Source organism: Schistocerca gregaria, chromosome 10 (genome assembly GCF_023897955.1).
Source record: "Schistocerca gregaria isolate iqSchGreg1 chromosome 10, iqSchGreg1.2, whole genome shotgun sequence".
NCBI classification, from domain to species: Eukaryota; Metazoa; Arthropoda; class Insecta; order Orthoptera; family Acrididae; genus Schistocerca; species Schistocerca gregaria.
This window is the reverse complement of record NC_064929.1, coordinates 146445992-146473105: the sequence shown is the minus strand read 5'-3', so window position 1 is coordinate 146473105 and position 27114 is coordinate 146445992. Positions and strand designations below refer to the sequence as shown.

The 27114-nt window shown below is 44.7% G+C and overlaps 1 protein-coding gene, 1 non-coding gene and 1 pseudogene across 2 annotated transcripts in view; 2 read left to right on the top strand and 1 right to left on the bottom strand.

The window, feature by feature from the left end:
* The window catches only part of LOC126293282 (disintegrin and metalloproteinase domain-containing protein 10-like), a 458016-nt gene that overhangs the window by 83800 nt on the left and 347102 nt on the right, over positions 1-27114 (top strand).
* Positions 5102-5176, top strand: Trnas-cga (transfer RNA serine (anticodon CGA)). Its single transcript has one exon. It is a non-coding gene; the product is annotated as a tRNA-Ser (tRNA).
* Positions 22169-22286, bottom strand: LOC126293843 (5S ribosomal RNA; annotated as a pseudogene).

Here is a 27114-nt window from a genome sequence, read left to right as displayed (position 1 = left end):
CTACACTCCATACAAATACTTTCAGAAACGACTTCCTGACACTTAAATCTATACTCGATGCTAACCAATTTCTCTTCTTCAGAAACGCTTTCCTTGCCATTGCCAGTCTACATTTTATATCCTCTCTACTTCGACCATCATCAGTTATTTTGCTCCCCAAATAGCAAAACTCCTTTACTAGTTTAAGTGTCACATTTCCTAATCTAATTCCCTCAGCATCACCCGATTTAATTTGACTACATTCCATTATCCTCGTTTTACTTTTGTTGATGTTCATCTTATATCCTCCTTTCAAGACACTGTCCATTCCGTTCAACTGCTCTTCCAAGTCCTTTGCCGTCTCTTACAGAATTACAATGTCATCGGCGAACCTCAAAGTTTTTATTTCTTCTCCATGGATTTTAACTCCTACTCCGAATTTTTCTTTTGTTTCCTTTACTGCTTGATCACTATACAGATTGAATAACATCGGGGATATGCTACAACCCTGTCTCACTCGCTTCCCAACCACTGCTTCCCTTTCATGCCCCTTACATAATCAGTACTAAAGTCTTACAAAATTGTCGTAATAGTAATGATATTTTGAAAACAAATTAGCTTCGTGACTGAAACAGAATCGAATCGTTTAGTTTTTGCCCGTGAGAAAATTTCATTCTACCCCTACTGGTATAATTACCTCCATGATGCCTGTGGGGAACCACTGACTTAGTCGATGGCATCGCGCATCGATGTGGTGTTCCATTCTGCGCTCTCGTCTTTGGTGATGTTCTGACCTGTAGTCTGTGTGCCGGCCGCAATTCTGCCTCCAGATGCTGCGCGTGGCGATCCGGTACCAGCTGTCTAGCAGCGCTGTGCGCTAGGAGAAAAGAACGGTGCCCTCCCACGCCAGCTGCAACCCCCCCCCCCCCCCCCCCACACACACACACACGTGTCCCTTTGTCGCGGCGCGGCTCGCACCGCTACGCTGCCCTTTAGAAACAGAACAGGCCGGCGGTGCTGACGGGTTCCCGCCTACAACTATGGCTCGCTGCCACACTCCACGCAGATGTCGACACATGGTGTGAATTCCTGGAGAAATTCGCGTCCCTAGTGCAAAAATTTCGTATGCTCACCGAGAGTATGTATTGCTTTGGGCGTACCAAAAAGGCAGCACAAAGTGTCAGTTGGGAAAGAACTACACTCATGCTCATAAATTAATGAGAATGGCGAAACATGCTGAAACAACGCTCTGGTGGGCGGTTTGCGGGTTTAAATCACCTTGGTGATTAAGTCACCTACGGTCGTCGCACGGTGGCGCTGGCAGCGATCCACATACGCAGAGGTGTGTTGGTACATGTCAGAGTACAGTGCAGCGAGTTAGTGTACAGACATTCTCAGACGTGCTATTGGTGACTCTGTGATGAAAATGGCTCAAAGAACACATATTGATGTTATGAGAAGTACAATATTATGGCGACTGGAGGCTGGTCAAACACAGCAGGTCGTAGCACAGACCCTCCGTGTGCTACAAAGTGTGATATCGAGATTATGGCGACGATTTCAGCAGACTGGAAACGTGTCTAGGAGCTATAGTGTACAACACCACAAGAAGGCCGATATCTCACCATCAGTACTGCAGGTAGCCTCGCTCGGAACCTTACCGCAGCCACTTGATCAGTTTTCTCCAGATACACAGTCTACAGACGTCTGAAGAGACATGGTTTATTCGCCCGGAGAGCTGCAAGGTGCATTCCACTGATCCCTGGTCACAGGAGAGCCCGTAAAGCCTCGTGTCAAGAACACAGTACATGGTCATTGGAACAGTGGTCCCAGGTAATGTTCACTGACGAGTAGAGGTATAGTCTGAACAGTGATTCTCACAGGGTTTTCGTCTGGAGTGACCTAGGAACTACATACCAACCCATTAATGTCCTTCAAAGGGACCTGCATGGAGGTCGTGGTTTGATGGTATGGGTTGGGATTATGATTGGTGCACGTACACCCCTGCATGTCTCTGACAGAGGAACTGTAACAGGTCAGGTGTATCGGGACGTCATTCTGCACCAGTATGTTGGCCTTTTCAGGGGTGCAGTCGGTTCCACCTTCCTCCTGATTTCTTTGTGTTTGGCATTCGCGTGAATCATGGAAGTCGAGTGATTGTCAAAAAATGGACGAAGAAGAAATTCTTGTCGTGATTAAACATTACTTATGAAAGGCAAAACGCCTCAGAGACTAAAGATAAGCTTGACTAAGGAGAATCTTGATAAACATTGCGGTGACTCTGCAGCTTCGATTACAACAGTTTGTAAGTGGTTTCAAAATTTTCGGAGTGGCCATATGGGCACAAGTGATGCTGAACGTTCTGGACGCCCTGTGGAGGTTACGACTCCAGAAATCATTGATAAAATCCATAATATGGTGATGGATGACAGAAGCGCTGTGGGCTTTTCGAATGAACAGGTACTTAATATTATGCATAAACATTTGGGCATGAGAAAGCTATCCGCAAAACAGGTTCCGCGATTGCTCTCGCTTGACCAAAAACGCAATCGTGTGAAGAGTTGCAAGGATGGTCTGCAGCAGTTCTGGAAGAATCCACAGGACTTTAAGGGTCGTTTCGTCACTGTGGATGAAACATGAATACATTACTATACTCCCGAGACCAAACAGCGCCGGCCGCGGTGATCTAGCGGTTCTAGGCGCTCAGTCCGGAACCGCGCGACTGCTACGGCCGCAGGTTCGAATCCTGCCTCGGGCATGGATGTGTGTGAAGTCCTTAGGTTAGTTAGGTTTAAGTAGTTCTAAGTTCTAGGGGACTGATGACTACAGATGTTACGTCCCATAGTGCTCAGAGCCAACCAGACCAAACAGCAATCTAAACAATGGGTTACCAAGGAAGAATCTGCACCAAAAAAGGCGAAGACCATTCCTTCGGCCGGAAAGGTTATGGCGACTGTCTTTTGGGATTCGCAAGGGATAATCCTCAACGACTGCGTGGAAAAGCGTAAAACTATTACAGGTGCATATTATTCATCGTTACTGGACTGTTTGAAAACCGAGCTGCAAGAAAAACGCCGGCGAATGGACCGAAAAAAAGTCCTTTTCCATCACGACAATGCACCAGCACGCACTTCAGCAGTTGTGGTCGTAAAATTAATAGAAATAGGATTCCAGCTCGTTTCACATTCCCCCCCCCCCCCCCTATTCTCCAGACTTGGCTGCAGCAACTAATAGCTACTTTGCAGACTTGAACAATTCCTATTATTCGGAAGGGATCAACAAATTAGAACAGCGTTGGACGAAGCGTATAAGTCTAAAAGGAGACTGTGTCGAAAAGTAAAAAAGGTTAGCCCGAACACGTAAGTAGTTTTTATTTTTGTACGGACTTTTCATACACCTCTCGTATGTGAAAGCGAGTAAGGTGCGCAGGCGCTCCGTAGATTGTTTATATAGGGCAACGTAACGCGCCAGGTCAGCGGCAGGAGCCTCTGGCGATCATTGGAACGTGGGAAACGGCATTGGTGCGCCGTTTAGCGGACAGGGGCTGCTTAATTAAATGCGGTCGTCGTCAACACGGGCGCTCATTACCGGCCCAAATTAACTGCAGTCACGCACACTCAATATTTCGATTACCCGGCGTTTTCCGGCTCTTCACCTCGCTGTAACCGCGGCGAACAGGCGGGGGCGTCCGGAATTAAACCACACGAGCAGCGGTCGGTGTGAGATGGGTTCCAGCGTGGCAGGGGGAAGTCTTTTTAGCATTTTGCTAAGAGGTAGGCTGAGGCGCTGGCGTCGCATCCATGAGCACCCATAGCAGGAAACGATGAAAGCCACACCTACCTTCTGCTGTCTGTGAGACTTCGAGGAGCCAACTGCAGCCTCCACTGATTCTTTTTTGGCTGCTGCTTGTAATGGTATTTGAATTACGTAACCATGACGGCACCTCACCTCAGCCTCTTGATACCAGCAATATTCTACTGTGTTTCTGTAAAATAGTTAACATATTTCAGTGACAACATTCAGATTTGATTTCATTAATGTAGAGGTACTTCGATACATCGATATGTATATATTGCGATGATATTATTCTTATGTGTATTCTTTCTTTTGTCACTATGATCTTTGACGTACTTGTAACTCTGATTTTTGGGCACGTAAGCGGTTATTACGGAGTCAAGCTTTGGTCGTCATGTTAAAAAGACGCAAATTGTTGTCAGTTTATGAAATGTAAACTTCAACAGTGAGGAAGATATTTTCAAGTATGTTTTATATTGTGAAGTGATGTTTTGGAACGAGTTACGTGATATTGTAACAAAAGTAATAAAAAAGAAGTGTAACTTAAATTCGGGGTGGTGACTACTTTTTTACATCACCATTGGCCTAACTTGCAAAAGTTTAATCTTCAAGAATGGTTTATGAAACACATCTATAAAACTTTTGAATATCGCAGAATAACACGTAGGCCTCTTTGCATCCGAGCTTGAAATCATCAGTACCTAGATTTTCGACGATTGAGCCATGAGTTCACAACGAGACAAGCGTGGGAAACACGAAAATACGAGTGCCTAGTTTATCCATTATTTCGATAAATGACTTTATTAACTGTCCTCTAATGACACCTGCCATATAATATAACTTAGTTGTTGCCCGAAAATGCAATATTTAGCAGCGTGAGCAACACTACAATCATAATTAATTTTTGACCTTTGTTGTGGTAGGGTTGTTAGATGCTGTCATAATAAATTTCATAATGTTGCTTTAAGGTGGAAAGTGGCACAGATTCATACGTGTGCTGATGAGGAAAGAGTTGGAAATATCCAGAATGAGACTTTCACTCTGCAGCGGAGTGTGCGCTGATATGAAAGTCCCTGGCAGATTAAAACTGTGTGCCGCACCGAGACTCGAACTCGCGACCTTTGCCTTTCGTGGGGAAGGGTTGTACCATCTGAGCTACCCAAGCACGACTCACGCCCCGTCCTCACAGCTTTAATCCCGCCAGTACCTCGTCTCATACCTTCCAAACTTCACAGCTCTCCTGCGAACCTTGCAGAACTAGGAGTCCTGGAAGGTAGGAGACGAGGCACTGGCGGAATTAAAGCTGTGAGGACGGGGCGTGAGTCGTGCTTGGATAGCTCAGTTGGTAGAGCACTTGCCCGCGAAAGGCAAAGGTCCCGAGTTCGAGTCTCGGTCCGACACACAGTTTTAATCCGCCAGGAAGTTTCAGTTGAAAATTTGTTGGTAAGGGTTTACTTGTGTTTCCATTCCGCGTTCTCTCTGCCTTCCTACTCCTCTCGCCCACCCTCATTTTCTTCCTCTCTAGGCATCAATCCCTCCCTTCCCAATCTGCCCTCTCCCTCCCTCCCTCCGTGTCTCGCCTAGGGATTCGTGGTAGGGTTCGAATGTGGCGTTGACCCGACGAGGCCATAGACTCAGGTCGTCAACATGGCTTTGTGCAAGCTGGTGGTGGCTCCATAATGGTGTTGACCTGCAACAAACTCGGTTCTCTGGTCCAATCCAATCGATCATTGACAGAAAATGGGTATGTTCGCCTACTTGGAGACCATTTGCAGCCATTCATAGACACGTTCCCACGACCCTGGGCCATGTCAGCAGGTCACAACTGACCACGATTGGTTCGAAGTACGCTCTCGACAATTGAGTGAAGGATTTGGCCACCCAAGTGAATCCCGTCGAACGCTTATGGGACACAGAGTTCGCGGACAAAATCATGCGCTGGCGACACTTCCATAACTATGGACGGCTATAGGGACAGCATGGCTCAATACCTCTGCACGGAACATCCAACCACTTGTTGGTTCCATTCCACGTCGAATTGCTGCACCATGCTAAGTAAAAGGAGGTCCGACATGATACTAGGAGGTATCCCATGATTTTTGTCACCTCAGTGTGTAACACGCCCGGGGATACAAATGGCGGGGATCCCTTAATTGGTGTCCGCAGTTCGTGGTCGTGCGGTAGCGTTCTCGCTTCCCACGCCCGGGTTCCCGGTTTCGATTCCCGGCGGGATCAGGGATTTTCTCTGCCTCGTGATGACTGGGTGTTGTGTGATGTCCTTAGGTTAGTTAGGTTTAAGTAGTTCTAAGTTCTAGGGGAGTGATGACCACAGATGTCAAGTCCCATAGTGCTCAGAGCAATTTGAACCTTAATTGGTTCTCGCTTTTCGTTTCTCGACCGTGAGCCCTGTCCACGCTGCGTACCTTATAAGCCCGCGGCGCTAGTACTGTTCTGCTCCGCACTGCTGCTGACTTGCCGGAAATTATGAATCTAAATATGCAAGTGGATTCAGGGGTGCAACTCAACATTAAACACAACACTGTCCTACGTCTGGCATATTCTGAGACTACAAGAAAGTCGTAGGTTGCACTGTTTACATTCTAACTCATAAGTGTTTATCTCAGTTCGCATTTTTGATGATTTTCTGTCCACAATATAACCGACACGACGCGGCTGATTGTTGATGATACGGAACGCAATGACCAAACGCACGTTCTCACGCTCACTACAAGACAGTGGCACTTGTGTGCTTTCTTTCGTGGTAGTCTGTATTGCTGATTGACATTAATTCTTTCTGAGAGGCCGAACACGGCGCGGATGATCCATGTACGGTGCGACACGCAACGACAGGATACACAAATACGTTATCGGCAGCACTGCTCATTTTTAATTACATCATTACGCACTTTCTTATGAATCACTTCCATATTTCATCGCTTTACTATAATAGCACTTGTAGCAACACTTGAACTTCCATAGTAACAATGCCTCTCACATGCAGAGCTACCCACATCACAGCATAACCGTTCCGTGTCCCGTGCTCGACTCTGCAGGCGCGGCTGACCGCAAAGATACTCCGCAATCAATCCAGCGATATGACAGTACGCTTACAAGTCTACACTGCCCACACGATGGAATAACTACTATACGTGACTTGCATACTCCCCTTCATCCCTCGTACCTTGTTGTCCTCATGACAATATGAGATGTAGGGGTGGTGAGAACGGAATGGGTTCACCGTCTTCCTCGATAATCGATTTTCTAAATTTGAGCGTCAGGGCTTTGCGGCGTCGCATCTTGTTCAGAGAGCCTGTTTAAGCTCGCTGAACATCGCTGGGAGCACACGTTTTATGATGTTCGAGAGGGAGGTGTAAAATGACTTTTATCTTAATAGTATGAATATAGTTGTAAAGGAGTTTTGCTATTTGGGGATCAAAATAAGTGATGATGGTCGAAGTAGAGAGGATATAAAATGTAGACTGGCAATGGCAAGGAAAGCGTTTCTGAAGAAGAGAAATTTGTTAACATCGAGCATAGATTTAAGTGTCAGGAAGACATTTCTGAAAGTATTTGTATGGAGTGTAGCCATGTATGGAAGTGAAACATGGACGATAAATAGTTTGGAGAAGAAGAGAATAGAAGCTTTCGAAATGTGGTGCTCGAAATGTGGTGCTACAGAAGAATGCTGAAGATTAGAGGGGTAGATCACATAACTAATGAGGAAGTATTGAATAGGATTGGGGAGAAGTTTGTGGCACAACTTGACCACAAGAAGGGATCGGTTGGTAGGACATGTTCTGAGGCATCAAGGGATCACCAATTTAGTATTGGAGGGCAGCGTGGAGGGTAAAAATCGTAGAGGGAGACCAAGAGATGAATACACTAAGCAGATTCAGGAGGATGTAGGTTGCAGTGGATACTGGAGATGAATAAACTTGCACAGGATAGAGTAGCATGGAGAGCTGCATCAAACCAGTCTCAGGACTGAAGACCACAACAACAACAGTATGAATACTTATATATGCGTTTGAAGAGAGAGAGAGAGAGAGAGAGAGAGAGAGAGAGAGAGAGAGAGACGGATTTTTGATTGAGATATATACTTTAAGTCGTAACTGGTACATGAATTTTGGTTGCTGCCTCCTTGAATGATCAGCTTCTGCAGCAGTTGGTACCGTATTACAATTTGGAGGAAGTTACTGTTCTTTAAGGTTTAAAATACGACTCTGTTACTTACTTGGCCGTATTGCGGATAACTTTGAGCCCAAGTTTTTACAGCTTTTCATACCTAAGGGACCACTATTGTAAGTAAATGAGATTAAACAGCAATCTGCTTTTCGTCAGGAGATTGCTTGGCACACAAACTTCCTTCAAACTACACGTCCTGCTACATCAAAATTGGTCAGTGGAGTTCAGCACCATACTATTGTACAAGAACATAATCCATTTACTGTAATTAAGAAATTGTGAGAGGTTATTACTTACTGAATGAAAGCTATAGAGAATGCATTTCTTTTCCTGTATTTTAGTGAACTTTGTACACTTACAGTTCTGTTGATTGATAGTCGATGACGACAGTGTTCACCTCCTTTTCCATAAACAAGATATTTTTGTTCTTCACTTCCAGAAAATTTGTATACGTAAATGTTTGGCAACTCTTGCACACACTTTGCTCGGTTTTATCACTGATCACTGAAATGCCAATTTTCATCAAATGTAACAATACGTTCTGAGCGACGGCCTAGGAACACGCCCTCTTTCCACAAGATACAGATTAACAGTCCTCTTTTTTTTAATAATTTTTTTTTTTTTTTTTTTTTTTTTTTTTTTTTTTTTTTTTTTTTTAGTCCATACTCAAAGATACACAACTACTATCGTTGCGGAGATTGCGCGCTTAAGAGTTTCTTGCTGTCCAGCTACGCTTCACTTCACTTCAAGTACTTTTTGAATCACATTTACATTCACGGTATTTACATACATTAAAGCTGTGAGTACCGGGCGTGAGTTGTGCTTCGGTAGCTGAGATGGTAGAGCACTTGCCCGCGAAAGACAAAGGTTCCGAGTTCGAGTCTCGGTCGGGCACACAGTTTTAATCTGCCAGGAAGTTTCATATCAACGCACACTCCGCTGCAGAGTGAAAATCTCATTCTGGAAACATCCGACAGGCTGTGGCTAAGCCATGTCTCCGCAATATTCTTTCTTTCAGGAGTGCTAGTTCTGCAAGGTTCGCAGGAGAGCTTCCGTAAAGTTTGGAAGGTAGGAGACGAGATACCGGCGGAAGTGAAGCTGTGAGGATGTGGCGTTAGTCATGCTTGGGCACCTCAGATGGTAGAGCACTTGCCCGCGAAAGGCAAAGGTCCCGAGTTCGAGTCTCGGTCGGGCTCACAGTTTTAATCTGCTAGGAAGATTCATACGTTACTGAGCTTTCAGAATAAAATCAGACACAAATTCTGTAATAAAAAGCAGTGAGGCACGCATAATTACAAGGGCTATGAGTAAAACAAATCTCTTTAATGGTTTCATAGTCGTCATTTTTACGCGGATAACAAGTCTCTGAACTCATTTAGTCGAAAATGCAGTGTTTTGTGGTGTACATCTCAGTGCGACCATTGTAATGTAGGATGGTGGGTGGGCAGTCTGTTGGAGCCGTCAGTGCTTGTAGCGACATTCTCGACCACCTCCGGCCACTCGCTGGCGGTGTTAAATTCCTCCTAGATCAGGATCCGAACCGGATCTTTCCGGATCGGCCGCCGCCGCTTGCCAATCGCGCAGCCGAGACACAGTCGAACAATGCTACTGCGGCACAGACGTAGATGCTGTTCTACCGCACGATTCGAGTAGCAATTCCAACAGTAGCTGACGAATATACTGGAGGGCACTGGAACACGCCAAGGGCTCTACGAGGGCTCCTTTTATAAACGACCATAAGATAGCGCTTTTGCAAAATGACATTACTATCAAAGTGGTGTTTCGCAATTCATGTTGCACACTTGTAGAGGTTGTAGAAGGGACTTGGTGGATTAAGATTTAGATGGGAACTCAGGTTCCGAAACGTCATCCAATGCTACACAGCGTCAAAACTACAGGTGCCGGTGCCTGTAAATAGATGTATACAGGGTGTAAAGTATTTAAGCCGACAAACTCTGGGAGGTTGTAGGGGGACATCAAAACAAATATTTTTCCCTAGTGTAATTTTTTCCAATGAGAAGTATTTAAACTAGTAGAGGAAGACAACATTCCATTAGAACTACTGACGGCCTTGGGAGAGCCAGTCATGACAAAACTCTACCAGCTGGTGAGCAAGATGTATCAGACAGGCGAAATACCCTCAGACTTCAAGAAGAATATAATAATTCCAATCCCAAAGAAAGCAGGTGCTGACAGATGTGAAAATTACCGAACTATCAGTTTAATAAGCCACGGCTGCAAAATACTAACGCGAATTCTTTACAGACGAATGGAAAAACTGGTAGATGCAGACCTCGGGGAGGATCAGTTTGGATTCCGTCGAAATGTTGGAACACGTGAGGCAATACTGACCTTACGACTTATCTTAGAAGAAAGATTAAGGAAAGGCAAACCTACGTTTCTAGCATTTGTAGACTTAGAGAAAGCTTTTGACAATGTTGACTGGAATACTCTTTTTCAAATTCTAAAGGTGGCAGGGGTAAAATACAGGGAGCGAAAGGCTATTTATAATTTGTACAGAAACCAGATGGCAGTAATAAGAGTCGAGGGGCATGAAAGGGAAGCAGTGGTTGGGAAAGGAGTGAGACAGGGTTGTAGCCTCTCCCCGATGTTATTCAATCTCTATATTGAGCAAGCAGTAAAGGAAACAAAAGAAAAATTTGGAGTAGGTATTAAAATTCATGGAGACGAAGTAAAAACTTTGAGGTTCGCCGATGACATTGTAATTCTGTCAGAGACGGCAAAGGACTTGGAAGAGCAGTTGAACGGAATGGACAGTGTCTTGAAAGGAGGATATAAGATGAACATTAACAAAAGCAAAACGAGGATAATGGAATGTAGTCAAATTAAATCGGGTGATGCTGAGGGAATTAGATTAGGAAATGAGACACTTAAAGTAGTAAAGGAGTTTTGCTATTTAGGAAGTAAAATAACTGATGATGGTCGAAGTAGAGAGGATATAAAATGTAGACTGGCAATGGCAAGGAAAGCGTTTCTGAAGAAGAGAAATTTGTTAACATCGAATATAGATTTATGTATCAGGAAGTCGTTTCTGAAAGTATTTGTTTGGAGTGTAGCCATGTATGGAAGTGAAACATGGACGATAACTAGTTTGGACAAGAAGAGAATAGAAGCTTTCGAAATGTGGTGCTACAGAAGAATACTGAAGATAAGGTGGATAGATCACGTATCTAATGAGGAGGTATTGAATAGGATTGGGGAGAAGAGAAGTTTGTGGCACAACTTGACTAGAAGAAGGGATCGGTTGGTAGGACATGTTTTGAGGCATCAAGGGATCACAAATTTAGCATTGGAGGGCAGCGTGGAGGGTAAAAATCGTAGAGGGAGACCGAGAGATGAGTACACTAAGCAGATTCAGAAGGATGTAGGTTGCAGTAGGTACTGGGAGATGAAGCAGCTTGCGCAGGATAGAGTAGCATGGAGAGCTGCATCAAACCAGTCTCAGGACTGAAGACAACAACAACAACAACAGAGGAAGATTTCTCTGGCGGCAAATCAATTAAACCAACAAACACTTTTCCATTTTTTAAACCCAGAGACAACAGATTAACGCAACCCAGTTTCAATTACAGTAGATTTTCAAGAATGCCTCCACTGACACGTAGGTAGCAGATACGGCCCAATTCAACAGTCCCCAGCAACACCGGCCCAATCATGTTCTGTCTGACCCCAGGAGTATCCTGAATTGTTCCTGCTGCTGCTACTATCCGGGCAACCAGATCCTCTTCTGATGCAACAGGAGTTGCAGAAACAAGGGTGCGCATCTCACCCCACACAAAAAAAGTCCAGAGGGGACATATCTGGGGATCGAGCAGGCCACGGTACAGAACCACCTCTGCCAATCCACGATTCTGGGAACCGTCGGTCCAGGAATCGACGCACACGACGACTGAAATGTGCCGGCGGCCCGTCATGTTGGAGCCACATGCGTTGTCTTGTAGAGAGCGGGACGTCTTCCAGCAATTCTGGCAATGCTCTGGCGAGAAAATTGTAATACTGCCGGCCACTTAATGGCCTAGGTAGCAGATATGGCCCAATTAAACAGTCCCCAGCAACACCGGCCCACACGTTAGCGAAGAACCGCACTGGATGAGCGCTAGTAAATGTGGCATGTGGGCTATCCCCACTCCAAACATGCGAATTGTGCGTGTTGAAGACTCCATCACGCCCGAACGTTGCTTCATCGGTAAACAACACAGAGGATGGAAACATAGGATGCATTGCGAAAACTGTGCCCTGGGTGGATAATCAACTGGTTTCAGGTTGTGGACACACTGTAAGTGAAATGGACGTAACAATTGCTCTAGAAGGACTGCTCTTACATTCGTCTGATTCATCCCCATGTTACGTGCAATTACACGAGTGCTGATTGAAGGATCCCGCTCCACATGCTGCGAGACAGCTTCCTCAACTTGCAGCGTTCTTACCGTGCGACGGCGTCCCTGTCCAGGTAATCTGCTAAATGACCCGGTCTCACGCAGACGTTGGTACGCAGCAGCAAAGGTCGTATGATGCGGGATACGGCGATCAGGATATTGTTGTTGATAAACCCGCTGTGCAGCTCGTCCGCTGTGGTGCACTACGTAGTACGCACCAACCATATCAGTGTACTCACTCCAGGTGTATTGCTCCATTAGTAAACAGAGACACTGCACTGCTACACTGGTGGACAGCAGTTGCCTACAACTGAAGAGCGTAATACGACCTCTAACTACTGAACATCGTAATACGCCCTCTAACAACTGACGAGCGTAATACGGCCTCCACCGGTATAAATAATCCTCATAGGAAAAAAATGACATTAGGGAAAAAGATTTATTTTGATGTCCCCCCACAACCTCCCAGAGTTTGTCGGTTTAAATACTTTTCACCCTGTATACAAGTTGATTCCGTGATAATGTTACAGACTTTAAAGGATTATGGAGAAGGATAAATGTATAATTTTGAGGTAAGGGTCCCTGTACCGCAAACGAATGTGTCGGAAGTCGCAAGCGGAAACCGTTGTGGTGCCTCTGACAGTGGATTACATGAAATGGTAGTGTTGTTGCTACGATACTACGCAGGTGACTTTCCCAGGTGGCAGTGTGGACCGAAACAATGAATAATGTCTAGTAAACGTGAGCTTTAAAATGCATAACGTTAGATGTATGGCCACTTGTTCAATTGAGGAGATGTGTCTCACACTAGCTACGATGAACACGTAACATAAGTAAGTTTGTAACATCATCACTGAATCACCGTGTATTTTCATACACTATGTGATCAAAAGTATCCGGACACCCCCCCCCAAAACAAACGTTTTTCTTAATACGTGCATCGTGCTGCCACCTACTGCCAGGTACTCCATATCAGCGACCTCAGTAGTTGTTAGACATCGTGAGGGAACACAATGGGGGCTCCGCGGAATTCATAGACTTCGAATGTGGTCAGGTGATGGGGTGTCACTTGTGCCATACACCTGTACGCGAGATTTCCACACTCCTAATCATCGGTAGGTCCACAGTTTCCGACGTGGTAGTGAATTGGAAACGTGAAGGGGCACGTATAGTACAAAAGCGTACAGGCCGACCTCGTCTGTTGACTGGCAGAGACCGCAGACAGATGAAGAGGGTCGTTATGTGTAATAGACAGACACCTATTCAGACCATCACACAGTAATTCCGAACTGCATCAGAATTCACTGCAGGTACTACGGCAGTTAGGCCGGAGGTGAGAAAACTTGGATTTCATGGTCGAGCGGCTGCTCATAAGCCACTCATCACGCCGATAAGTGCAAACGATGCCTTGCTTGGTGTAAGGAGCGTAAACATTGGACGATTGAACAGTAGGAAAACGTTGGAGTGACGACTCACGCTGCAGAATTTGGCGATCCGATTAGATTAGATTAGATTAATACTTGTTCCATAGATCATGAATACGACACTTCGTAATGATGTGGAACGTGTCAGGTAGAGTGTGGGTTTGGTGAATGCTCGCTGAACGTCATCTGCCAGCGTGGGTAGCGCCAACAGTTAAGTTCGGTGGCGGTGGTCTTATGGTGTGGTCGTGGTTTTTATGGAGGGGGATTGCACCCCTTGTTTTACGAGGCACTATCATACCACAGGCCTACATTGATGTTTTAACCATCTTCTTGCTTCGCACTGTTGAAGAGCAATTGGGAGACGGCGGTTGCATCGTTCAACACGATCGAGCACCTGTTCATAATGCATGGTCTGTGGCGGAGTGGTTACACGACAACAACATCCCTGTAATGGACTGGCCTGCACATACTCCTGACCTGAATGCTATAGAACGTTTGGGATGTTTTGGAACGGCGACTTCGTGCCAGGCCTCACCGACCGACATCGACACCTCTCCTCAGTGCAGCACTCCGTGCCATTCCCCAAGAAACCTTCCAGCACGTGATTGAACGCATTTCTGCGAGAGTGGAAGCCGTCATCAAGACTAAGGGTGGGCCAACACCATATTTAATTCCAGCATTACCGATGGACGGCGCCACGAACTTGTAAGTCATTTTCAGCCAGGTGTCCGGATACTTGTGATCACATAGTGTACATTTACAGGCGCCGCCGCCTATTATTTTGACACTCTGTGGCGTCGTTGTAGTCCGCAGCTCGTGGTCGTGCGGTAGCGTTCTCGCTTCCCGCGCCCGGGTTCGATTCCCGGCGGGGTCAGGGATTTTCTCTGCCTCGTGATGACTGGGTGTTGTGTGATGTACTTAGGTTAGTTAGGTTTAAGTAGTTTTAAGTTCTAGGGGACTGATGACCATAGATGTTAAGTTCCATAGTGCTCAGAGCCATTTGAGCGTCGTTGTGTGACGTTTCCGAGCATGAGTTCCTTTGTTCAACTTAATGCACTAAGTCCGCTTAGAACCCCTAGACGTGTGTAACATGAATTATGAAACACCCTTTATGTTTCTAACTGCCTAAAGACCCAGTAGCAGGGTGCCTACCTAACGGGCTTGCAGGGGCAACATAATTAGATTCTCTGTACTCCAAATAATTATTGGCCGAACGTAGAAATTTTGAACACTTCCATGATTTATTCATTAACAGGTGAAATATTACGTTAAAAGTTTAACAAAATAAGTCAAAGTCGAAAGTGTATATTTGTCTTCAGACTTCGTAACTCACGGCGCGTGAACTACACAGACAATATCTATCCCGTCTTTGAGAATGAAAGCACTTACCACTTCCAGCAAACTTAATACATTATCTCAAACATTTTCGAAACTTTTCTCGCTGACACCTCGCACGGGATAACTGAAGGAAAATAGTGTATCGCTTACGGGTTTTCGTTGTTCAAGGAGCAACACCTCACTGTCAGAGGTGACTTTTGATTTGTTACTTCTTCTCTAGCACCTCTATTCGAGACACAGTATGCAGTAGTATCCACATATACCATTGAATTTACGTGCAGAATTAGAGTATATTATTGTACAAAACAAAGTTCAGGAAATATAACGTGATGAAGATTGAGACGCCTGAAAATCCTGCTTCTGCTTAAAATGGAACGGAAATTACCTACCCTACATTCATTCAGTGTTTCTTAATGAGAGCACTAGCGACTTCCAGCGAACTTGAATCATAATTTCAAACTTGCTTCAAACTTTATCTCCCTTGCATGCTGAACGGCAAGTACTTAACGAGGCCTACTAGAAAGACAGCCCGCGGCGTGTTCGTGACGAAGGTAGTCCTGCGCTCGCTCGCTCAAATCAGCAAACAGATTACGTTTCTACACCTGTTACCTCGTAACTAGGCGTGTCCGTACAAACGAAAACTGAATCTTCTGGTGGAATCCGCTGTTGTGGAATCTTACTGTTATTAGTCCTATAATGATTAGAAGTCCTTACAATTTGTTACGGCTGTACTGGCGTACAATAAAATCAAATCATAGTAAAATGATTATCAGTTGCATAAGGCACCACTTCCAGCATGTAATGAGTACTGTTAAACAGAAGAGACTAAATGCTATAAACTAGCCGTTATACCACAAAATATTACTGTAGAAGTTGGACCATTATGGAGTAAGGGGAGTAGCTTACAACTGGTTCGCCTCTTACTTTAAGAACAGAAAGCAGAAGGTAATTCCCCGCAATATTGAGAGTGGTAGTGATGTTCAGTCCCAATGGGGCACTGTTAAGTGGGGCGTTCCCCAAGGGTCGGTGCTGGGGCCACTGCTGTTTCTTATTTATATAAATGATATGCCTTCTAGTATTACAGATGATTCAAAAATATTTCTGTTTGCTGATGACACCAGCTTGGTAGTGAAGGACCTTGTGTGTAATATCGAAACAGTATCAAATAATGTAGTTCATGAAATAATTTTGTACCTTGTGGAAAATAATTTGATGCTAAATCACTGTAAGACTCAGTTTATACAGTTTCTAACTCACAATTCAACAAGAATCGATATTTTGATCAGACAGAATGGGCATATTATAAGCGAGACGGATCAGTCAAGTTCCTAGGCGTTCGGATAGATAGTAAGCTGTCGTGGAAAGCCGGTGTCCAGGATCTTGTTCAGAAACTAAATTCTGCTTTATTTACCATTAGAACAGTATCTCAAATAAGTAACACTTCAACACGAAAAGTAGTCTACTTCGCATATTTTCATACGCTTATGACGTATGGTATTATTTTTTGGGGTAATTCTTCTGATTCAAAAAGGGTATTTTTGGCTCAGAAACGGGCTGTTCGAGCTATATGTCGTGTAAGTTCAAGAACCTCTTGTCGACCCGTATCCAATAGTCTGGGAATTCTGCCATTGCCCTCGCAGTATATATTTTCTTTAATGTCGTTTGTTGTTAGCGATATTAGCCTATTCCCAAGAGTTGGCAGCTTTCACTCAGTTAATACTAGGCAGAAATCAAATGTGTATGTGGAATGCACTTCCTTGACTCCTGTGCAGAAAGGAGTGCAGTATTCTTCTGCACCTATTTTCAATAAGCTACCACAAGAACTCAAAAATCTTAGCAGTAGTCCAAACTCTTTTTAAGTCTAAACTGAAGAGCTTCTTCATGGCTCACTCCTTCTATTCTGCCGAGGAGCTCCTGGAAGAGAAGAAAAATTAAACAAATTCCAGTATTACATAGTTGATTCTCTTTATTTAAACTTACGACTTGTCGCCTGAATATGTTTTCCATATTTCATTTTATCTGTTTCTACTATCGTGTTATAATTTCATGTATTGACTCGTTCCATGACCATGGATACTTCTCCTTAATTTGGTCCCACGGAACAATAAATAAATAAATAAATAAAATAAGTAAATATCGAGTATTGATCTTAAATTACATTTTGCTGTGGTACTGTTAATCAGTAAGACTTCATAATAGCAGATTCCAGTGGAAGATGCAATTCTAGTTAGCACTAACATCCCCAGCTGCGAGTTAACAGGTTTGGAAACGCATTTTGTCTGCTGAGCTGAGCGAGCGAGTTCAGGAATACCTTCGTGACGTATGCGCCGCGGCCTGTCTTTCTCTTGGGCCTCGAAATTTAACATATTAACTCGTTCGTAAAGTGATCAGCCCCTTGAAATTGTTTTATACGTGCGAGTTCTGTTGTTTAAAGAATTGAGGGTCTGCTGGTTTTCCATATTTGTCTCTGATCGACTTATCCCTCTTCGAAAATGAACAAAAATTTCTCGGTGGGAAAAAAATTCGCACCCAATAACCACATCATGGCAGAAGCAGCGTTAGAGACCTCAGGAATGGTATTCTTTGGAAGGATTAATGAAATTGGATAAACACTGGCCATTAAAATTGCTACACCAAGAAGAAAAGCAGGTGATAAATGGGTATTCATTGGACAAATATATTGTACTAGAACTGAGATGTGATTACATTGTCACGCAGTTTGGGTATGCGCCTAAGAAATCAGTACCCAGAACAACCACCTCTGGCCGTCATAATGGCCTTGATGCGCCTGGGCATTGAGTCAAACAGAGCTTGGATGGCGTGTACAGGTACAGCTGCCCATGCAACTTCAACACGATTTCACAGTTCATCAAGAGTAGTGAGTGGTGTATTGTGACGAGCCAGTTGCTCAGCCACCATTGACCAGACGTTTTAAATTGGCGAGAGATCTGTAGAATGTGCTGGCCAAGGTAGCAGTCGAACAGTTTCTGTATCCAGAAAGGCCCATACAGGACCTTCAACATGCGGTCGTGCATTATCCTGCTGAAAGGTTTTCGCAGGGATCGAATGAAGGCTAGAGCCACGGGTCATAACACATTTGAAATGTAACGTCCACTGTTCTCAAAGTGCCGTCAATGCGAACAAGAGGTGACCGAGACGTGCAACCAATGGCACCCCATACCATCACGCCGGGTGATATGCCAGAATGGCGATGACGAATACACGCCTCCAGTGTGCGTTCACCGCGATGTCGCCAAACACGGATACGACCATCACGATGCTGTAAACAGAACCTGGATTCATCCGAAAAAACGACGTTTTGCCATTAGTGCACCCAGATTCGTCGTTGGGTACACCATCGCAGGCGCTCATGTCTGTGATGCAGCGTCAAGGGTAACCACAGCCACAGTCTCCGAGCTGATAGTCCATGGTGCTGCAAACGTCGTCGAACTGTTCGTGCAGATGGTTGTTGTCTTGCAAACATCCCCATCTGTTGACTCAGGGATCGAGACGTGGCTGCACGATCCGTTACAGCCATGCGGATAAGATACTGACATCTCGACTGCTAGTGATACGAGGCGGTTGGGATCCAGCACGGCGTTCCGTATTACCCTCCTGAACCCAACGATTCCATATTCTGCTAACAGTCATTGGATCCCGAGCAGCAATGTCGCGATACGATCAACTGCAATCGCGGTAGGCTACAATCCGAACTTTATCAAAGTCGGAAACGTAATGGTACGCATTTCTCCTCCTTACACGAGGCATCCCATAGCGTTTCACCAGGCAACGCCGGTCAACTGCTGTTTGTGTATCAGAAAACGGTTGGAAACTTTCCTCATGTCAGCACGTTGTAGGTGTCGGCACCGGCTCCAACTTTGCGTGAATGCTCTGAAAAGCTAATCATTTGGATATGACAGCATCTTCTTCCTGTCGGTTAAATTTCGCGCCTGCAGCACGTCATCTTCGTGGTGTAGCAATTTTAATGGCCAATAGTGTAGTTGAAAAGGAGCTATGTTGAGAAGTTAACTCAACCCGGCCTCTTACGAAAAGTGACCAGTGGAACGGTCGCTTTGGAAATCACAGGAAGGAGGTGCAAAGGCGATTACGCTGCAGTGTTGCACAGCCGCTCAGGGAAGCAGACGGCTTCGACAGGGAAAAAGACGATACCGTATTAGCGAAGCACCTCGCCTCATGCAAAAAGATTATATCTCGGTAATGGGTGTCTGTGAAGTTCACTGAGATATGGCGCCGTTAAACCTAAAAGAAAGTGGCCGGGCGCGAGTAAAGCTTGGTCGTCAGACATTAAATTTTAATTTATTACTTCTTTACTACTGGTTCTACTCGCAGCGTAGATTCCAGACGGTATATACATGCATCGCTGAACATACCAGTAAAATATCATTCTACGACGCACTGTTCGGGAGATACAGCGTAATAAACATGCAGTAGCGTGAAAAGCTAGCTTTTCGTAAAACAGAGATCAAACAATGCAGATAACATTCCAGTGCTAGATAATGTAAGCACTTAGCAACTTGTGAAGAACTTAATTTGAAATCTTATTTTCGCTTACATGCTTAACATCGAATATTTAACACATTAACTGATTTTTAAAGCAATCAGAAGTTTGACATTGTTCTATATAGTGTAGTTCGCCTTCTTTAAGAACAGCGGCAAGGGAGTTACTGCTTCGTTTATAAGTTGACGTTTGCTATTGTTAAAGCAATGGCGCTTTAGAAAGTGGTCGCGTAGTATGTTCACAGTGAGCGTTTAAAGAGACAGTGCTATATATATATATATATATATATATATATAAGATATTTGACGTGAATGTTTTCTTTGGATGAATTTTTTAACGATTTTTGTTAAGGCCAAAGTCAACAACAACAACGCCTCGAATAGCTTCGTTCAACTCCTTTTAATCAGCCACCTTCAGGAAAGAGTTTTTACTTTTCGTCTGCAGAATTTCGTCGAGGTCGTACTTTCGTGAATGTGGAATTTCCTGAGGGTCTACCAAAATCTGTTCCGGGAAAAAAAAAGTCAGTGCTGTTTGCAGCGTTATTGAAGAGCATCGGAATGTGGCTTACCGTAGATAATCGAAGGCTGCAGTGCATCCGTTTTTCCTTGAACATTTAGCCGTGGGGAAAAAAAAAAAAAAACTGATCCCGAACGATTCCGCACAATTTGATCGTAACCCAAATATATGCTTGTATCAGTTCGTGTCAAGAGACGTTCAAAAATAAGACAGAGGCATTCCATATGCAGTATGAAATGTCGTAACAGGAGACGAAACGTGGAATATTTGTACGAGCGTCTGCCGGAGTTGCCGAGCGGTTGTAGGCGTTACAGACTGGAACCACGCGACCTCTACGGTCGCAAGTTCGAATCCTGCCTCGGGCATGGATGTATGTGATGTACTTTGGTTAGTTAGGTTTAAGTAGTTCTAGGGGACTGATGACGTCAGAAGTTAAGTCCCATAGTGCTCAGAGCCGTTTTTGTACGAGCCTCCAAATAAACAGCAATCAACTGTTTTGAGTCTTCGTAGAATAGCCGAGACCAACTAAAGTATTTTGTTAGCAAGCCCTTCGAAGAAGTAGAAGAAGAAGAAGAAGAAGAAGAAGAAGACGGGAACGATTTCCTATATTCTTTGGTTAACTTGACATACCGTGACCATTGCTTTAGGGATGAAATTACAATGATATCCAGACCATTAGCTGCACACAGGCGTTGATTATTATCAACGGGGACAGTTGAAAGTTGTGTGCCCGGACCGGGACTCTAACCCAGGACCTCCTGCTTACATGGCAGACGCTCTATCCGTCTGAGCCACCGAGAGCGCAGAGGATACTGCGACTGCAGGGACTTATCTCTGGCACCCTCCCCGTGAGACCCACACTTTCCAACTTACTGTCCACACACTACATTTGTAGTACCCCTGCCCACTATACTCATTACTCACGGCAGTCAATCTACCGATTCCTGTAAAGCTCGGGCAATGTCAGGTCATCCGCACTGAAGATCACTGGCCGGTAATACTTACCTCTATGAAGATTGTATCTGTTCTTTCGCACATGTCCGAAAGAACAGTTACCATCTTCATATTGCTTTAGGGTGTCGAAGAAGGTTTGATTATTAATCGGATACAGTAACTGAAAACGTGGTGTCATTCTTCATGTGTGCCAGTGCTATTGGACACACACCACGCCGAACAGAGGATTATTTGCCAGAGAAAGCATTTAACGTCTCATACTCAGTATTCAGCTGATTCATCGCCTGACGGCTTTCTTTTATCCCCTTATATCAAACAAGATATGCGTGGATATCGATGCCCGCCACCTCAATGAACTGCCGACTCCTTCCAAAACCTTGTTGTTGAGGTTTCAACATGAGAATGGAAAAATGTTTCGAGGCTTAGTTCGAAAGCATGAAGAAGTACAGAAATTGTAAAACTGAATATTTCAAAAACCGTAAACTGTTTGTACTAAAAAGAAGATTTATGTTTCTACAGAGAACAATTAAACAAAAACGTGGTCCACGGTCGTGGAGAATTCGTCTAAGCACAGCAGAGCTTTACTTACCTCGGTAAGTGCGCACTACAAATAGCAGACCGCCTTTATTCCTCGACTTTAACACTGGCTGGCCTAACCACTTTCAGAGGAATCTAGTTCAACTCCACTACAGTTTCCAGCTTCTTTGACTCCCACTGTTACCGTGGAAGTCATACCATGATGTCTTAGATGTGTCCTGTCTCTCTTTTTCTGGCCTGTGTTCCACATACTCAACTCTGCGATTCTCCGGAGAACGTCCTCGCCTTTTATCACTGAATTTAATTTTCAGCTTCCTTCTGCAGTACAACTTCTGCATCTACATCTATCTGCACTCCGTCTTGAGGCCACAAGTGGCCCATCGGGACCATCCGACCGCCGTCTCATCCTCAGTTGAGGATGCGGAGAGGAGGGGCGGTATGATGGTTGTCTTTGACCGAAGCGGCTACTATTCGGTCGAGTAGCTCCTCAATTGGCATCACGAGGTTGAGTGCACCGCGAAATATGGCAACAGCGCATGGCGGCCTGAATGGTCACCCATCCAAGTGCTGGCCACGCCCGACAGCGCTTAACTTCGGTGATCTCACGGGAACCGGTGTATCCACTGCGGCAAGGCCGTTGCCCTACATCTAAAAGACTACCCTGCAATTGCAGCCAAGTGCCTGACAGAGGATTCATCGAACCACCTTGAAGCTATTTCTCTACCGTTTCCACACTCGAAAAGCGTGCGCGAAAAATGAACACACAAATCTTTTCGTGCGAGCTGTGATTTCCCTTATTTTATTGCGATGATAATTTTTCCCATGCCAGTAAAATATTTTCTTATTCGGAGGAGGAAGGTGGCGATTGAAATTTCGTGGGAAAACCCTTTAGCAACGGAAAACGCGTTTGTTTCAATGGTTGTCACCCCCAACTGGTGTATCGTACGTTGCACTGTCTCCACTATTTCGCGATAATACCAAACGAGCTGCTCTTCTTCGAATATTTTTGACGTCCTCCGTCAGTCCTATCTGATGCGGATCGCACACCGTGCAGTAATACTCTAGTAGAGGCAGGTCAAGCGTTGTGTAAACACTCTCTTTGAGGGAGGAAACTACATTAGGAGAATATGTGACACTGATTTTTTAGGATTTTTTTGGGTGGGAAGAATTAATTAGAATTTAATCGAATTTTGACATGATTTCATACATATTTAGAACACTTTATTTTTTGTTCAAATTATTCAAAAAATTTCACAAAAAGTTATGCTGTGATGTCCGCTGTGTTGTGGGTATAGTTCTCCAATTGCGTGCAGTGTATCCATTCCGATTTTCATCTGAAATCAAAAAGGTTTTGATTCTACATTAATGTAAATAATGAAAATTAAAAATTTTGCAGGCTTTGCAACAGTTTACTTAGATTTTCACGATTTTTTTCTATAATTGTGATATCTCACAAGTTGCTTCATATAATTCATAATTTTATAAAAAATCATACTATCAATTTTCATAATGATCGGTTCTATTCTTTTTGAGTTAGACTGTACGCAAATGTGAAAAAAGTCATTTCGAGATAAACGCGTTTGAAAAATAAATTCTCGGAAACTATAAATTTAAAGAATTTAACAATAATGTAAAATGCTTGCCGATTCCAGCTCCACACAGTAATCCTTGCATCAGTGCTTTCGGAGCTTTCCGACCTTCCTTTTCGATTGCAATTAACCACGTAGTTTCTGCCGGCTCACGCGCTGGTTATCTATTTGATCGGCATAATTGAAGCTTTCCGTGCCTGCTACAATTCCTGCCTCGTTCATCAGCAGCAAAAGGGATCAATTTCCTTCATTGAAAAGCCCTGTGCTAAATACGATGTCAATTCTACGAGTTTTAGTCCGGAATTAAAACTTTCATTCGCATTTTGTGCGTGGCCGCCTAAACATCTCTCCAGTAATCCGTCCGTTGATAAATCTTCATATATTGGAAGGTTGTGCAGTCGGCTCTACGCTCATGAAATGTAAACGAATCCGAATTTTGCTCTGAAATTTTGACAGGATATTCTTGAATAGTTAAGCCAACGATTTATGCAATTAAAAAAAAGATTTTCTGACCCTCCTAATGTGGTTTACCCCCATAATAGACTTTCTGCAACTTCTAAGTGTTCTGCCAAATAGCCGGCCGCGGTGGTCTCGCGGTTAAGGCGCTCAGTCCGGAACCGCGCGACTGGTACGGTCGCAGGTTCAATCCTGCCTCGGCCATGGATGTGTGTGATGTCCTTAGGTTAGTTAGGTTTAAGTAGTTCTAAGTTCTAGGTGAGTGATGACCTCAGAAGATAAGTCCCATAGTGATCAGAGCCATTTGAACCATTTATGTTCTGCCAATAAATCGCTGCCTTAGGTTAGCTTTTGCATAACATTATGTATGTGATCGCATTCAAGCTATTCGTAACTGTTATTTCTAAGTACTTACCTGAATTCGCAACCTTCAATTTTGTGTCACTTATCGTCTAACCGAAATTTAGCGGATTCCTTTTAGCTCTGCTGCGGATTACTTCTCACTATTCATTATTTAGAATCAATTGCCACTTTTCGCCCCCTACACATATCTTGTCTAAATCGATTTCCTGTTGGTTTTGATCATCTGATGACTTTACGAGACAGTAAATGAGTGTATCATTTGCAGACAATCTAAGAGGTCTGCCCAGATGGTCTCCCAAATGGTTTATACAGATTACCGTTTCTCAGTTCTTTTCATTTTCCGCATACAGTGCTGTGCTCCAGGCGAAATCACTTCCACAGATTAAGGCTTTCCTTCGGTACTAGTGTAAACTTCTTCTGGTCAGGAATGCCGTTTTCGCCTGAGCTAACCTGCTTCTTGTGCACTCTTTCCATCGCCCGCCGCGCTTTATTTTGCTTCCAAGGTAACAGTATTCCTTCGTTTCTTCTGCCACCTGTTCCAGTCATCGTAAGTCTTGGTTACGACAATAGGGGCGAATAAAAGTCGAAGGAACCCTACATTTGAGTACCCAACATACGTATTTCTGTTCTAATACCAGCCCAGAGTTTTAAGTAGTTCCATCCTCCCGGTGGCAGTCGTTAAAGCGGCGAACTTTACGAGCACCTGTTGCCTCGAGACTGCGAATTATCTGCAAGGCTAAGCTGAAGCACTGCATTTCTCCTCGCAGCGGGAATAAATGCAGTCTCGTTGGCATTAAATAACCATCATTGGGCACCTGTGGTTTGCACCGAAAAATGACTGTCCCAGTACTGCGGTCGCGAAGCTTGTGCGAGAGAGGTTGCAAAAAGTCTTCAGCAGAGATACGTTTTTGGTAACGTCACCGGTGATATACAATATGTATACACGTGATATGTTTCCACGTCTCAGGTGTTCCAATGATCATTTTCATACACTATTGTGCTCCAGTCTTACTGAATTCGGTGTAGGATACGAGGGAGAGTCAAATGAAAACCTTAGTTTTTTTAAAAATATGATTTATTGTGCAGAAGTGGAACAAAGCTGTGTCACTTTTCGACATAATCTCCCCCACGCTCAATGCAAGTCCTCCAGCGCTTACACAGTGCATAAATTCCTTTAGAAAAAAATGCTTTTGGTAGTCTGCGCAACCACTCATGCACCGTGTGGCGTACCTCTTCATCAGATCGGAACTTCTTTCCTCCCACTGCGTCTTTGAGTGGTCCAAACATATGGAAATCACTTGGTGATGAGGAATGGCGCCATTTCCTGCCCGCTCTCTTCGTTTCCGGTTGGTGCAGGTGAACCCAGGTTCCATCCCCAGTAGCGATTCTTGCAAGTAAGCCATCACCTTCAGTTTCAAAGCGCCGAAGAAGTTCTTCACAAGCATCAACACGTCGTTCTCTCATTTCAGGAGTCAGCTGCCGTGGCACCCATCCTGCAGACACATTGTGAAACTGGGGCACATCATGGACAATGTGGTGTGCTGATCCATGACTAATCTGTAAACATGCTGCAGTGGCGTTCAGTGTCACTCGGCGGTTTTCCTTCACTGTGGCTTCAGCTGCTGCAATGTTCTGCGGAACTCGTTGTGCCAGACCTGGACGAGGAGCATCTTCCACTGAAGTCACGCTATTTGCGAACTTCCTACTCCATTCATAGACTTACTGCTGTGACAAAAATGCGTCACCGTACTGAACCTTGATTTGTTGATGAATTTCAATAGGTTTCACCCCTTCACTACGCAAAAACCGAATAACAGAACGCTGCTCTTCCCTGGTGCAAGTCGCAAGTGGGGCGGCCATCTTTATACTGATACTGGGACGGTATGTGTGCATCTGCACTTTGCTGCCACCTACAGGCCATTCTGCAAGGTGTTTGTTGCGCGTTTACCAACTTACAGGATAAAGGCGCGAAATTTCGATTTGTTATTTCAAATTTAAGGTTTTCATTTGACTCACCCTCGTATTTCAGTCCAGTTCTTTTAGTGCTGACAACTTCCTTCGCTTGCGGCTCCCTACTGTTGATAAACATCCCCCCCCCCTACCCCCCAAAACTGTCACATGTAATGTTCTTGCGATGGCAGAAAATAATGATGAATGAAAAGGCTCAAATAACAACCAAATCGCGCCGGTGATTGCGTAGAAACGGAAAAGCACTGTAACAAATCCACAACGGAGGATATAAATACAGTATTATAACACCCATGATTTTTTTTAAATGAAATTTTTCTGCGGCTTACAGGTCGCTTTATACAAATAAAAGTGGCCCGGAGAACAGGATTCCAGGGTACAAAGAAACGCAGCAGATGAAAGGAAATATACTACTAACCTGAATAGCCCGCCCGGTTGACCGAGCGATCTAACGTACGGCTTCCCGGGCGGGAAGGAGCGTCGGTCCCCGGCACGAATCCGCCCGGCGGATTTGTGTCGAGGTCCGGTGAACCGGCCACCCTGTGGATGGTTTTTAGGCGGTTTTCCATATGCCTCGGCGAATGCGGGCTGGTTCCCCTTAATCCGCGTCAGCTAGGCTATGTCGGCGATTGCTGCGCTAACAAGTTCTACACGTACGCGTACACCACCATTACCCTACCACGCAAACATAGGGGTTACACTCGTCTGGTGTGAGACGTTCTCTGGGAGGGGGGGGGGGAGCCGAACCGCACAATAACCCTGGGTTCGGTGTGGGACGGCGGAGGGGTGAAGTGGACTGCGGTAGTCGTCGTGGGGTTGTGGACCACTGCGGCTGCGGCGGAGACGGAGCCTCTCCGTCGTTTCTAGGTCCCCGGTTAACATAACATAACCCGAGTATAGCAGATGTTGAAAGTGACCACCGTTCATCTCTTGGCACTTTTGGGCCCTTGTCGGCAAGTTCCTGAAGGCGGATCGAAGCTGGACAGCTGGAATTGCTGCAGTCCCATCCAAAATGTCGTGCCGCAGTTCTTGAAGACTGTGAGAATTGTTGCGTTACGCCTTACAGCATTTCTACTCGCAATGGGAATAAATAC